This window comes from Bufo bufo, chromosome 7 (assembly GCF_905171765.1).
Source record: "Bufo bufo chromosome 7, aBufBuf1.1, whole genome shotgun sequence".
NCBI classification, from domain to species: Eukaryota; Metazoa; Chordata; class Amphibia; order Anura; family Bufonidae; genus Bufo; species Bufo bufo.
Genome location: NC_053395.1, coordinates 194108049 through 194120487, shown reverse-complemented (window position 1 = coordinate 194120487; position 12439 = coordinate 194108049). Strand labels below are relative to the sequence as shown.

Here is a 12439-nt window from a genome sequence, read left to right as displayed (position 1 = left end):
TATAGTATTGATACCCAGGACGTTGTGGTTTTGTAACGACTTTCGAAAACTTAACGAGGTTTCCAAATTCGATGCGTATCCCATGCCCCGGGTGGATGAGATCATCAAGAGGTTAGGACAAGCCCTGTATTTTTCTGTTTTTGACCTCATTCATGAAAGGGTACTACCAGGTGCCCTTAACGGAGACTGCCAAAGAGAAAACTGCTTTCATCACGCCTGAGGGGCTGTATCAATATAATGTCTTACCCTTTGGTCTGCATGGCGCCCCGCCACCTTTCAGCGACTAATGGACATTGTGCTTCGTCCACATCGTCGGTACGCTTCAGCTTACCTGGACGATATTGTCATCCACAGTACCGACTGGGAAAGTCACCTACCCCAAGTGCAGGCTGTAATGGACTCCCTTCGAAAAGCTGGCCTAACCGCTAACCCCAAAAAATGTGCGATAGGGTTAGAAGAGACTAAGTACCTTGGGTATGTCATTGGGCACGGAATTATCAAACCTCAAGTGAACAAAATTGAGGCGATACAGAATTGGCCCCGACCTGTCACCACTAGGCAAATAAACTGATTCCTCGGGAAAGGTGGGCTATTACATGAGGTTTGTTCCCCTCTTTGCTACTCTACTGACCACTTCCCTCTCAAGTGGATGAGCCAGGCCAAGGACAGAAATGCCCTGGTCACCCAATGGTTTCTCTCCCTACAAAGCTTTAAGTTTTTAGTCTAACAAAGGGCAGGCTGGTTACAGGGATACGCGGATGCCCTGTCCCGGGTACATTGTCTGGCGTGTGTTTATCCCCTCAGGGTTAAAAAAAATGGGGGATATGTGACACAGTGAGAGGTTTGGTCTGGGAAAACAGGTATTTTCCTCCCAGCATGTGCTGCTGGGCTGATTTGCAGCCAGGTGAGGTCAAATACCGAACCGGATTTTAAATATCGGTTCGGGTTTTGGCAGCACCTGACTGTCCTTAAATAGGAGCCATGTCTCTGTGTTGGGATCTGGGAACCTTGTGTCTGGATGAAGGCTTGCTACCTGTTTGGGGTGAAAACAGGTTGGTGCTGCTATCAGCAAGGACTCTTTGAGGCAGAATTGCCGCATGGTGTGAATTACCACCAACGCCGTAAGGTGACTTTTTGTTTGAATATGACTGCTTGTTTTGTCACTTGCTAAAGTGTGAATAAAACAATGAACTGTGTGATCCAAATAACTTGTTGTTGCCTCTATACTGCGTCCGCTAATCCTGTCTACCAGAGCCAGCCCCCAATATATATATATATATATATATATTGCAATTTTTCTCCTTCATCTTCTTTTCTGAGTAAGAACATTCTCCTCAACTCAATCATGTATAAGGTTATCCAATCATACACGTTCCTGTCTACACCGGCGGGACAGAAAATTTACCAAGCATCTCATAGGCTTATTTTGGGGTAACAGCAAAGAGTGAAAAACAAGTGGTTCCCCTATGTCTATCCGCCAGGATGTCTGGTGACAATTATGGACCTGAACGTTCCCACTTCTTCTGAAAGAGGCTTGAACGGTTTATGTATTCCTAAAGAACCTGAATTTGCCCAATTGGGAGAATAGAATAGATGGAACTGATATAATTCCATGTACTGTGAATTGGCCTTTTATGTGCATTATCAGTCCACTTAGGATTTTGCAGACTACAAATTGTGAATATTCTCGTGTAAGTATTGATTTGGAGACCCCACACACAAAAAGGAAACTCTTTAATACTCAGTATAATAATCCCCAATGCATTTGTTACAGTTACACTATAGGTTTTGAAAGGTAAGTACATTAGAGACAAATGAAGCACGAAGGAGATGGGAAAGACATTCTAAAAGAAAAGGAGGGCTAACCAAAGCACACCGTAATTCAAAGTTACATTTCATTCAATGCTCTGGACGTAAGCTGATTATATCGACTCCGCATCTGAGACAGTTTCTTTAACGTAAGAGTCTGTTAGGAAGATAGGCTATTGAATATTTAGGTTAGGGGAACTCACAATTATTAGTGCAAATGATCTAGAAAAATAAAGATAATTTAGTAATTTATTAAAATATTCTCAGTATTTTTTTTATTTGAGATCTTTTGCACTTCTAATATACAGAAATTGTTTTCTATAAGTTTATACATATTTTATATTTTTCATTCTACAGTATATTATGTATTATATACTATATTATTATTAGAGATTAGCAAAGTTGACAATTCGATCTGAATTGCAGGAAAAATTTGATTTGTGCCGAAGTCGAACTTCCTCATGCTTTGTGGTAACAAATCATATTTTTTTCTAAAATGGCTGCTGCACATGTTAGAAAGAGGAAGTAAGAAGCCCGGTAATGAGGGATCACCCATAATTCTGTGCAGCCAGCCAATCAGCAGATAGCCAGGCCCTGTTATGTCACAGCCCTATAAAAAGTCTCCTCTTGCCCGGTCTCTGCCATTTTCCGGTGAACTTAGTGCAGGGAGAGACGTTACAGGCACTATGGACAGATGATGCATTGGACTTGATCATTCTGGGTGCCACACCCAAACTTTGTGAAAAGAGACCCATTTCTTCTGGCCATCTGCTTTAGCCACTATTTTGGAAAATTTGCAAAAGCGTCCGAATCGAATTTTTGAAAACTTTGCTCATCTCTAATTATTCTGTTCATTTCCTGTAGGTTTATCCACATTGGAATTTCTCCTCATCCAGTAGCTTTGAAGGGTAATCATTACAACTGTATCAACAGACTCTGGAACTGAAGATAAGCTCCACTCAGCATGTTTAATTTGGTGGAGAGAATATAATAGGCGGCTGATTGTCTCCAATGGAAACAAAGATCCAATTTGAAATCCAAAACGCCCAGTCCCTTTCCTCTGATGTTGGGTGACAATTGAGAGGCCATTCTATGTATTAGGTTCCCAGCTAATCCTAATGTGTATGACATTTACTCCACTTTGCACTCTGTCCTCAACTGCTTCACTTGGTTCCCCCTGCTATAGACATCTGCTTTGATGTCGCTGCAGCCAATGATTGATTGCAGAGGTGAGCTGACTCCCTTGTGTCATCATTTGCTCACGTGACACAAGGGGTCAGGTCACCGCTGCAGCTAGTCATTAGCTCCCGCTGTGTCAAGGCAGAGGTTTACAGAAGGGGACCCAATTGAGGCAGGGGAGCAAAGCATCTGGGACCCAGCAGCAGGAGGCAAGTAAGTATGCTTTCATTTTGCATGTCTGGCCAAGAGGAGGGTTTGCCAAAAGCCTTCAAAAGGTGGCAACCCCCCTTAAAGGATATGGACACCTTTGTAAAAAAAATAATAATAATTTTACACTAATTAATTTCTAGCCCATCGTGCTGCTGCGCTGTGGCAGCGTCCCAATGGTTACTATAGCAACCGGACGCCTTCACAGGCAAATGGCTTTCCGTGCTTTCCGTGGTATATCTAAGCCTGCTAAATGATTAGTATGAGTTCAATATTGTAATCCATCAGACCCACTGAATCTTCAAGAACCAAATGGGTCTGGGTCCAAAAAATGTTAAAAAATAAATAAAGTGAAAAAATTAAATAAAATAAATAAAAATAAACTTCCTATATCCACACATAATTGTTTAAAAATATAAAAATATAAAACACTAAACATGTTTGGTATTTCCGCGTTTGTAAGGACCTGATCTATAAAACCATCATGTTACTTTTGCCGCACAGTGAACACCATAAAAAAAAAAGAAAAACTATGATGGAATTGCAATTTTGCACACCTCACTTCCCAAAAAATGGTATAAAAATTATCAAAAAAGTCATATGTACCCAAAATTAGTACCAATCATACCGTGACCTCATCCCGCCAAAAATAAGCCCTACATAAACCAATCGTCTAAAAAATAAAAAAAATATGGCTTTCCGAAATTGGAGACACAAAAACATGATTTTTTTTCAAACATGCTTCTATTATATAAAATAAAGTAAAGAAAAATGCACATATTTGGTATCGTAATTTCCGTAATGACCTGCTCTATAAAAAAAAATAGCATGTGATCCAACCCATCTGGTGAACACCATAAAAAAATTTAATTTGCCAAAAAATCCCTTTTTTTATCGCCTTACATCACAAAATGTGTAATACTAAGCGATCAAAAAGTCATATATACCCCAAAATGGTACCAATAAAACCACCATCTCATCCCACAAAAAATTAGATCCTACCTAAGACAATCATCCAAAAAATGAAAAAAAAAATGGCTTTCAGAAAATGGAAACACAAAAACATAATTTTCAAAAATGCTTTTATTGTGTCAAATAAAATAAAAAATGCACATATTAGGCATTGCTTTGTCTGTAAAAACCTGCTCTATAAAAATAGCATGTAATTCAACCCGTCTGGTGAACACCATAAAAAAATTAAAAAAAAAATGTGCCAAAAAAACGATTTTTTTCACCTTCCATCACAAAAAGTGTAATACCAAGCGATCAAAAATTCACATGTGCTCCAAAATTGTATCAATCAAACCATCATCTCATCCTGCAAAAAATGAGACTTTACCTAAGACAATCGCCCAAAAAATATGGCTTAAAAAAAAAAGGATTTTTTTTGACATTTTTTATTGTGTAAATCCAAAAAATGTAATAAAAATAGACATATTAGGTATTGCCGTGTTGTTGCGACCTACTCTATAAAAATTTCACATTATCTACTCTGTCAGGTGAACATTGTAAAAAACAAAAAATAAAACTGTGCCAGAACAGCAATTTTTTTGTTACCTTGCCTTATAAAAAGAGTAATATACATTGCCTGTCCAAAAAAAAAAGTCGCCACCTGGATTTAACTAAGCAAACAGTTATGAGCCTCCTATTGGATAATTACTGCATGGGCGATTATCTTTCAGCTGGCAACAAATTATTTAACCCCAACTGGTGCAATGAGTTGCTTCTCATTTCTTAAACAACCATGTCGAAAGACACATCTCGTGGTCGTGGAAAAGATGTTAGTCTGTTTGAGAAGGGTCAAATCATTGGCATGCAACAAGCAGAGAAAACATCTAAGGAGACTGCAGAAACTACTAAAATTGGGTTAAGAACTGTCTAACGCATTATTAAAAACTGGAAGGGTAGTGGGGACCCATCGTATTCGAGGAAAAGATCCTGAATGATCGTGATCAGCGATCACTTAATCGTTTGGTGAAATTTATTAGAAGAAAAACAACAGTAGAACTCAGGGCTATGTTTAATAGTGAAAGTAAGAGCATTTCCACATGCACAATGTGAAGGGAACTCAAGGGATTGGGACTGAACAGCTGTGTAGCCGTAAGAAAACCACTAATCTGTGAGGCAAACCAGAAAAAAAGGCTTCAATTTGCTGGGGAGCATAAAGATTGGACTCTGGAGCAATGGAAGAAGGTCATGTGGTCTGATGAGTCTAGATTTTCCCTGTTCCAGAGTGATGGGCGCATCAGGGTAAGAAGAGAGGCAGATGAAGTGATGCACCCATCATGCCTAGTGCCTACTGTACAAGTCTGTGGGGGCAGTGCTATGATCTGGGGTTGCTGCAGTTGGTCAGGTCTAGGTTCAGCAACAGTATGTGCTCCAAGAATAAGGTCAGCTGACTACTGAACATACTGAATGATCAGGTTATTCCATTAATGGATTTTTTCTTCCCTGATGGCACGGGCATATTCCAAGATGACAATGCCAGGAATCATCGGAGCTCAAATTGTGAAAGAGTGGTTCAGGAAGCATTAGACATCATTTTCCAGACCTTAACCCCATTGAGAATCTTTGGGATGTGCTGGAGAAGGCTTTGCGCAGCATTTAGACTCTACCATCATCAATGCAAGATCTTGGTGAAAAATGTATGCAACACTGGATGAAAATAAATCTTGTGACATTACAGAAGCTTATCGAAACAATGCCACAGCGAATGCGTGCTGTAATCAAAGCTAAAGGCGGTCCAACAAAATATTTTTGGTGGTGACTTTTTTTTGGACGGGCAGTGTATATGTATATATACACACACAATGCACAACTACCTCTAGCAAAAGATTTATATACTGCAGGAGTAACCCTAAAAAAAATATATATATATATAGATATATATATAAATAACAAAAAACGAGGCAGCACTCCAGACGTTAGGTGAAAATAATGGATCCTTTATTCCCCTCAGCAACGTTTCAATCGCTCAATGCGATCTTTATCAAGCTTGCTGGAGTGCTGCCTCGTTTTTTGTTATTTATACCCATGGATAGTCGTCTGAGCCTGCGGCTTTGAGGATTTTTTGCACCCTTGCTTTTTGGTCTTGTGCTGCTGGTTTCTGTTTTTTGTGTTCTAGATATATATATAGATATACAGTTGAAACCAGAAGTTTACATACACTATATAAAAAGACACATATGCATGTTTTTCTCAATATCTGACATGAAATCAGAATAAACCTTTCCTGTTTTTGGTCAATTTGGATTACCATAATTATTATTATTTGCCAAATGCCAGAATAATGAGAGAGAGAATGTTTTAAGGCATGTTTATTACTTTCTGCAAAGTCAAAAGTTTACATACATTTCATTACTATTTGGTACCATTGCCCTCAAACTGTAGGACTTGGGTCAAACGTTTTGGATATCCTTCCACAAGCTTCTCACAATAGTTGGCCGGAATTTGGGTCCATTCCTCCTGACAAAACTGGTGTAACTGAGCCATGTTTGTTGGTCACCTTGCTCACAACTGCCTTTTCAGCTTTGCCCATAAATTTTTAATAGGACTGAGATCAGGGCTTTGTGATTGTTATCTTTAACCCTTTCAACCCCGGGCCAGTTTTCACCTTCCTGCCCAGGCCATTTTTTGCAAATCCGACATGTGTCCCTTTATGTGGTAATGACTTTGGAACACTTTTATTTATCCAAGCCATTCTGAGATTGTTTTCTCCTGACACATTGTACTTCATGATAGTCATAAATTTGAGTCAATATATTTCACCTTTATTTATGAAAAAAATCCCAAATTTGCCTAAAAAAATTAAAATTTCACAATTTTTTAAATTTCAATTTCTCTGCTTTTAAAACAGAAAGTGATACCTCATAAAATATTTATTACTTAACATTCCCCATATGTCTACTTTATGTTGGAATCGTTTTGTAAATGTCTTTTTTTTTAGGACATTAGAAAACTTGTGTACAAATTGAATATATATATTCTAATCAAGATTTTGTTACAAGAAATGGGTGATTTTAATCCCGACAGCTTTTGTAATAATGTTTCAGTGCAAAACGAAACTGACAAAAAGTATTCTAATATTCACAGCTTGGTAAAGCCCATTGAGTAAATTTTTGCCAAGACATAAGTGTTGTCGCCTTGTCATATGAGCTTCACCTGTGACTAATAATGGATCAATTAGGTCTCAAGTGTGTATAAAAATAACCCCAGTACACTAGATCTTCACATCAACTGCAACTAGACCTCTGCAAACATGCCTAAGATTCACCCGGAGACTAAAGTGTTGATTATCAAGAGGCTGAAGACCAGATCCACTGCTGATGTGGCAGACACCTTCAATATGTCTCAGCGTCAAGTTCAGAGGATAAAAAAAAGATTTGAAGAGACTGGAGACGTTTTGGACAAGGCCAGGTCAGGCCGACCCCACAAGACAACTGCTCGAGAGGACCGTTTGCTGGCTCGAAAATCCAAGGCTAGCCCATTTTCCACTGCAGCAGACCTCCACGAGACTTGGTCACCTGAAGTCCCTGTGTTAACCAGAACAGTTTGTTGGATTCTGTCTCGAAATGGCCTCCATGGTCGAATCAGTGCCCATAAGCCAGCACTAAACAAAAGACAATTGAAAAACAGTGTGGCATTTGCCAAGGGCCACAGCCTGCTAAAAGGATGGACGCTGGAAAAGTGGCAGAAGGTGGATTTTTCAGATGAATCTTCTGTTGAATTACACCACAGTCGCCGCAAATATTGCAGGAGACCTACTGGAACCCGCATGGAGCCGAGATTTACCCAGAAAACAGTGAAGTTTGGTGGAGGCAAAATCATGGTCTGGGGTTACATCCAGTATGGGGGTGTGCGAGGGATCTGCAGGGTGGAAGGCAACATCAATAGTCTAAAATACCAAGACATCTTAGCTACCTCTTATATTCCCAACCATAAAAAAGGCCAAATTCTGCAGCAGGATGGTGCTCCATCGCATACTTCCATCTCCACATCAAAGTTCCTCAAGGCGAAGAAGATCAAGATGCTCCAGGATTGGCCAGCCCAGTCACCAGACATGAACATTATTGAGCATATGTGGTGTAGGATGAAAGAGGAAGCATGGAAGACGAAACCAAAGAATATTGATGAACTCTGGGAGGCATGCAAGACTGTTTTCTTTGCTATTCCTGATGACTTCATCAATAAATTGTATGAATCCTTGCCAAACCGCATGGATGCTGTCCTTCAAGCTCATGGAAGTCATACAAGATATTAAATTTGGATCTCACAGCACCACTACTTAATTTGCTGACATATTTTTGGATTTGCAGTAAAGTTGTTTAATTTCTGTATAGGCGACAAAACTTTTGTCTTGCCAAAATTTGACCTTTCTGTCTTGATTAAATGATAAATCTTTTTTCAGTGAAAATAATTTATTTTAGTGCATTAAACATCATTTGGGAGGGCTTTAGCTTTTCATATGAGCTATTTCTAACACCAATTGATTAATTAAAAGTCAGGTTAATAGCAGGAGTTTCTACAAAATAGAGAAGCGACAAGACTTTTGTCAGGGACTGTATATATATATATATATATATATATATATATACTAGCAGAAGGACCCGGCCTCGCATGGGTATATTTCATCTATTTCATTTAATGTTTGTGTATGTCGTTAAAAGATATCGACAGTATCCCCCCTTAACCGTGACATCTACAGCACCCCGCCCCTTTAACAGTAAACTCTACAGTCCCCCACCCCTTAACACTGACCCCCCACAGTGCCCCGCCACTTTAAAATGGGACCTCCACAGCAGCCCATCCCCTTAACTTTGATCTTCACAGCAGCCTGCCCCTTTAACAGTGAGTTTCACAGCACACCCACTTTTTAGGGACCAGTTCAGGTCTGAAGTCACTTTGTGAGGCTTACATAATAGAAACCACCCAAAAACGACACCCCTCAAGGTATTCAAAACTGATTTTACAAACGTCGTTAACCCTTTAGGTGTTCCACAAGAGTTGATGGCAAATGGTGATAAAATTTCTGAATTTAGATTTTTGGGAAAATTTTCAATTTTAATAATTTTTTTCCAGTAACAAAGCAAGGGTTAACAGCCAAACAAAATGCTATATTTATTGCCCCGATTCTGTAGTTTGCAGAAACACCTCATATGTGGCCATAAACTACTGTACGGGCACACAGTAGGGCGTAGAGGGAAAGGTGCGCCGTATGGTTTTTGGAAGGCAGATTTTGCTGGACTGTTTTTTTTGACACCATGTCCCATTTGAAGCCACCCTGATGCACCCCTAGAGTAGAAACTCCATAAAAGTGACCCCATTTTAGAAACTACGGGATAGGGTGGCAGTATTGTTGGTACTAGTTTAGGGTACATATGATTTTTGGTTGCTCTATATTACACTTTTTGTGAGGCAAGGTAACAAGAAATAGCTGTTTTGGCACAGTTTTTATTTTTTGTTATTTACAACATTCATCTGACAGGTTAGATCATGTGATATTTTTATAGACAAGGTTGTCACGGATGCGGCGATGCCTAATATGTATACTATTTTTTTTATTTATGTAAGTTTTACACAATGATTTCATTTTTGAAACAAAAAAATCATGTTTTAGTGTCTCCATAGTCTGAGAGCCATAGTTTTTTCAGTTTTTGGGCAAATATTTTGGGTAGGCTATGATTTTTGCGGGATAAGATGACGGTTTGATTTGCACTATTTTGGGGTGCGTATGACTTTTTGATCGCTTGCTATTACACTTTTTGTGATGTAAGGTGACAAAAAATGGCTTTTTTTACACCGTTTTCTTTTGTTTATTTTTAAGGTATTCACCTGAGGGGTTAGATCATGTAATATTTTTATAGAGCAGGTTATCACGGACGCGGCCATACCTAATATGTATACTATTTTTTTATTTATGTAAGTTTTACACAATGATTTCATTTTTGAATCAAAAAAAATTATGTTTTAGTGTCTCCAGAGCCATAGTTTTTTCAGTTTTTGGGCAAATATCTTGGGTAGGGTATGATTTTTGCGGGATGAGATGACGGTTTTATTGGCACTATTTTGGGGTGCGTGTGACTTTTTGATCGCTTGCTATTACACTTTTTGTGATGTAAGATGACAAAAAATAGCTTTTTTTACACTTTTTTTTTTTTTTTAACGATATTCACCTGAGGGGTTAGGTCATGTGATATTTTTATAAAGCAGGTTATTACGGACGCGGTGATACCTAATATGTCTACTTTTTTCATTTATGTAAGTTTTACACAATGATTTCATTTTTGAAACAAAAACAAAAAAATCATGTTTTAGTGTCTCCATATTCTGAGAGCCATAGTTTTTTCAGTTTTTGGGCGATTATCTTAGGTAGGGTCTCATTTTTTGCGGGATGAGGTGATGGTTTGATTGGTACTATTTTGGCGTACATACGACTTTTTTGATCACTTTTATTACCTTTTTTGGGAAGTAAGGTGGGCAAAATTTCAATTTCATCATAGTTTTTTATTTTTTATTTTTATGGCGTTCACCTTCGGGTAAAGTAACATGACCATTTTATAGATCAGGTCGTTACGTACACGGTGATATCAAGCATGTGTAGGGAATTTTTTTTCTTTCATTTTTAATTAGTGATAAATGTGTTTTTTGATTTATACTTTTTTTTCACTTTTTTTTCACTTTTTTTTTACCCAGACCCACTTGGTTCCTGAAGATCCTGTGGGTCTGATGTCTGTATAATACAGTACAGTACACTATATAGTGTACTGTACTGTATTTTCACTTTACAAAGTCTGATTAAACTTCTGCCTTTAGCAGAAGTCTCATCAGCACCATGTACAGCCTCTGATCAGTACCATGGACAGCCGGACGCCTGTGAAGGCGTCCGGTTGTCATGGTACCCATCACTCGCTGCCCCAGCAGAGCAGTGGGTGATGGGGAGGGAGGGGGCCCCCTCCCTCTCCCATCGGGGGCTGAAAAGGCACAGATGTCATGCGTTTCGAGCAGAGTGTCAGCAATGTGCTGACACTCTGCAAACCGCTCGGCCATCCCGAGAGAGGGGGCGGGTGGATGATCGCATGCCTGCCCACCCCCCCAAGCACCAGAAGCAACCGCCCGCCCCGCCGCCCGCCCTCCCTGCCGCACTCCCCGCATAGCCCCCCCCCTTCCCCCGCTGCGCCCGCCGGCAGATAACAAAGAGGGCAGCAGGGGGGGTTAAACATTAAAATTAAGCTTATTTGAAGTTTCAGAAACTTCGAAACCGCAGCAAACCGCAGGTCTGAATTGACCTGCGGTTTGCTGCGATCGCCGACATGGGGGGGTCACAGGACCCCCCGGCACATCTAGCCAAGGTGCCTGCTCAATGATTTGAGCAGGCACAGGGTTCTGACCACCGCCCACCGGGCCAGGACAACATGACGTACCGGTATATCATGTGTCCTGAAGAGGTTAACAGTGACCTAACAGTACCCTGCTACCTTAACAGTGACCTCCACAGCAATTGCCCCTTTAATAGTGGCCCTTGCCCCTAAACAGTGACCTCCACAGTGTCCGCCCCTTTAACAGTGACCTCCACAGCGGCCTGCCCCCTTAACAGTAACATCCACAGTGAACATCTCTTTAACAGTGATCTCCACAGTGCCCGCCCCTTTAACAGTGACCTCCACAGTGTCCTGCCCCTTTAATTCTAGGGCTACACAACGACGTGTCGTGCAACATTTTGTCTCAACAATTTTTATAATGATATGCTATGGTGTAGCACTGCGACATGTGTGATACTATTTACTGAGCTGTGTATCTAATCCTATCCTGTATGATACTGTCTGCTGAGCTGTGTATCTAATCCTATCCTGTGTGATATTGTCTGCTGAGCTGTGTATCTAATCCTATCCTGTGTGATACTGTCTGCTGAGCTGTGTATCTAATCTTATGTTGTGTCATACTGTCTGCTAAGCTGTGTATCTAATCCTATCCTGTGTGATACTGTCTGCTGAGCTATGTATCTAATCCTATCCTGTGTGATACTGTCTGCTGAGCTGTGTATCTAATCATATCCTTTGTGATACTGTCTGCTGAACTGTGTATCTAATCCTGTCATGTGTGATACTGTCTGCTGAGCTGTGTATCTAATATCCTATCCTGTGTGATACTGCCTGCTGAGCTATGTATCTAATTCTGTCATGTGTGATACTGTCTGCTGAGCTGTGTATATAATCCTATCCTGTGTGATACTGTCTGCTGAGCTGTG

The 12439-nt window shown here is 40.0% G+C and overlaps 1 long non-coding RNA gene across 1 annotated transcript; it reads left to right on the top strand.

Annotated features, from left to right (window-relative positions):
• The first annotated feature begins 215 nt into the window (after positions 1–215).
• LOC121008494 lies at positions 216–11779 on the top strand. Its single transcript, XR_005780587.1, has 3 exons — positions 216–226; positions 2401–2405; positions 11640–11779. It is a non-coding gene; the product is annotated as an uncharacterized LOC121008494 (long non-coding RNA).
• The last annotated feature ends 660 nt before the right edge of the window (positions 11780–12439 follow it).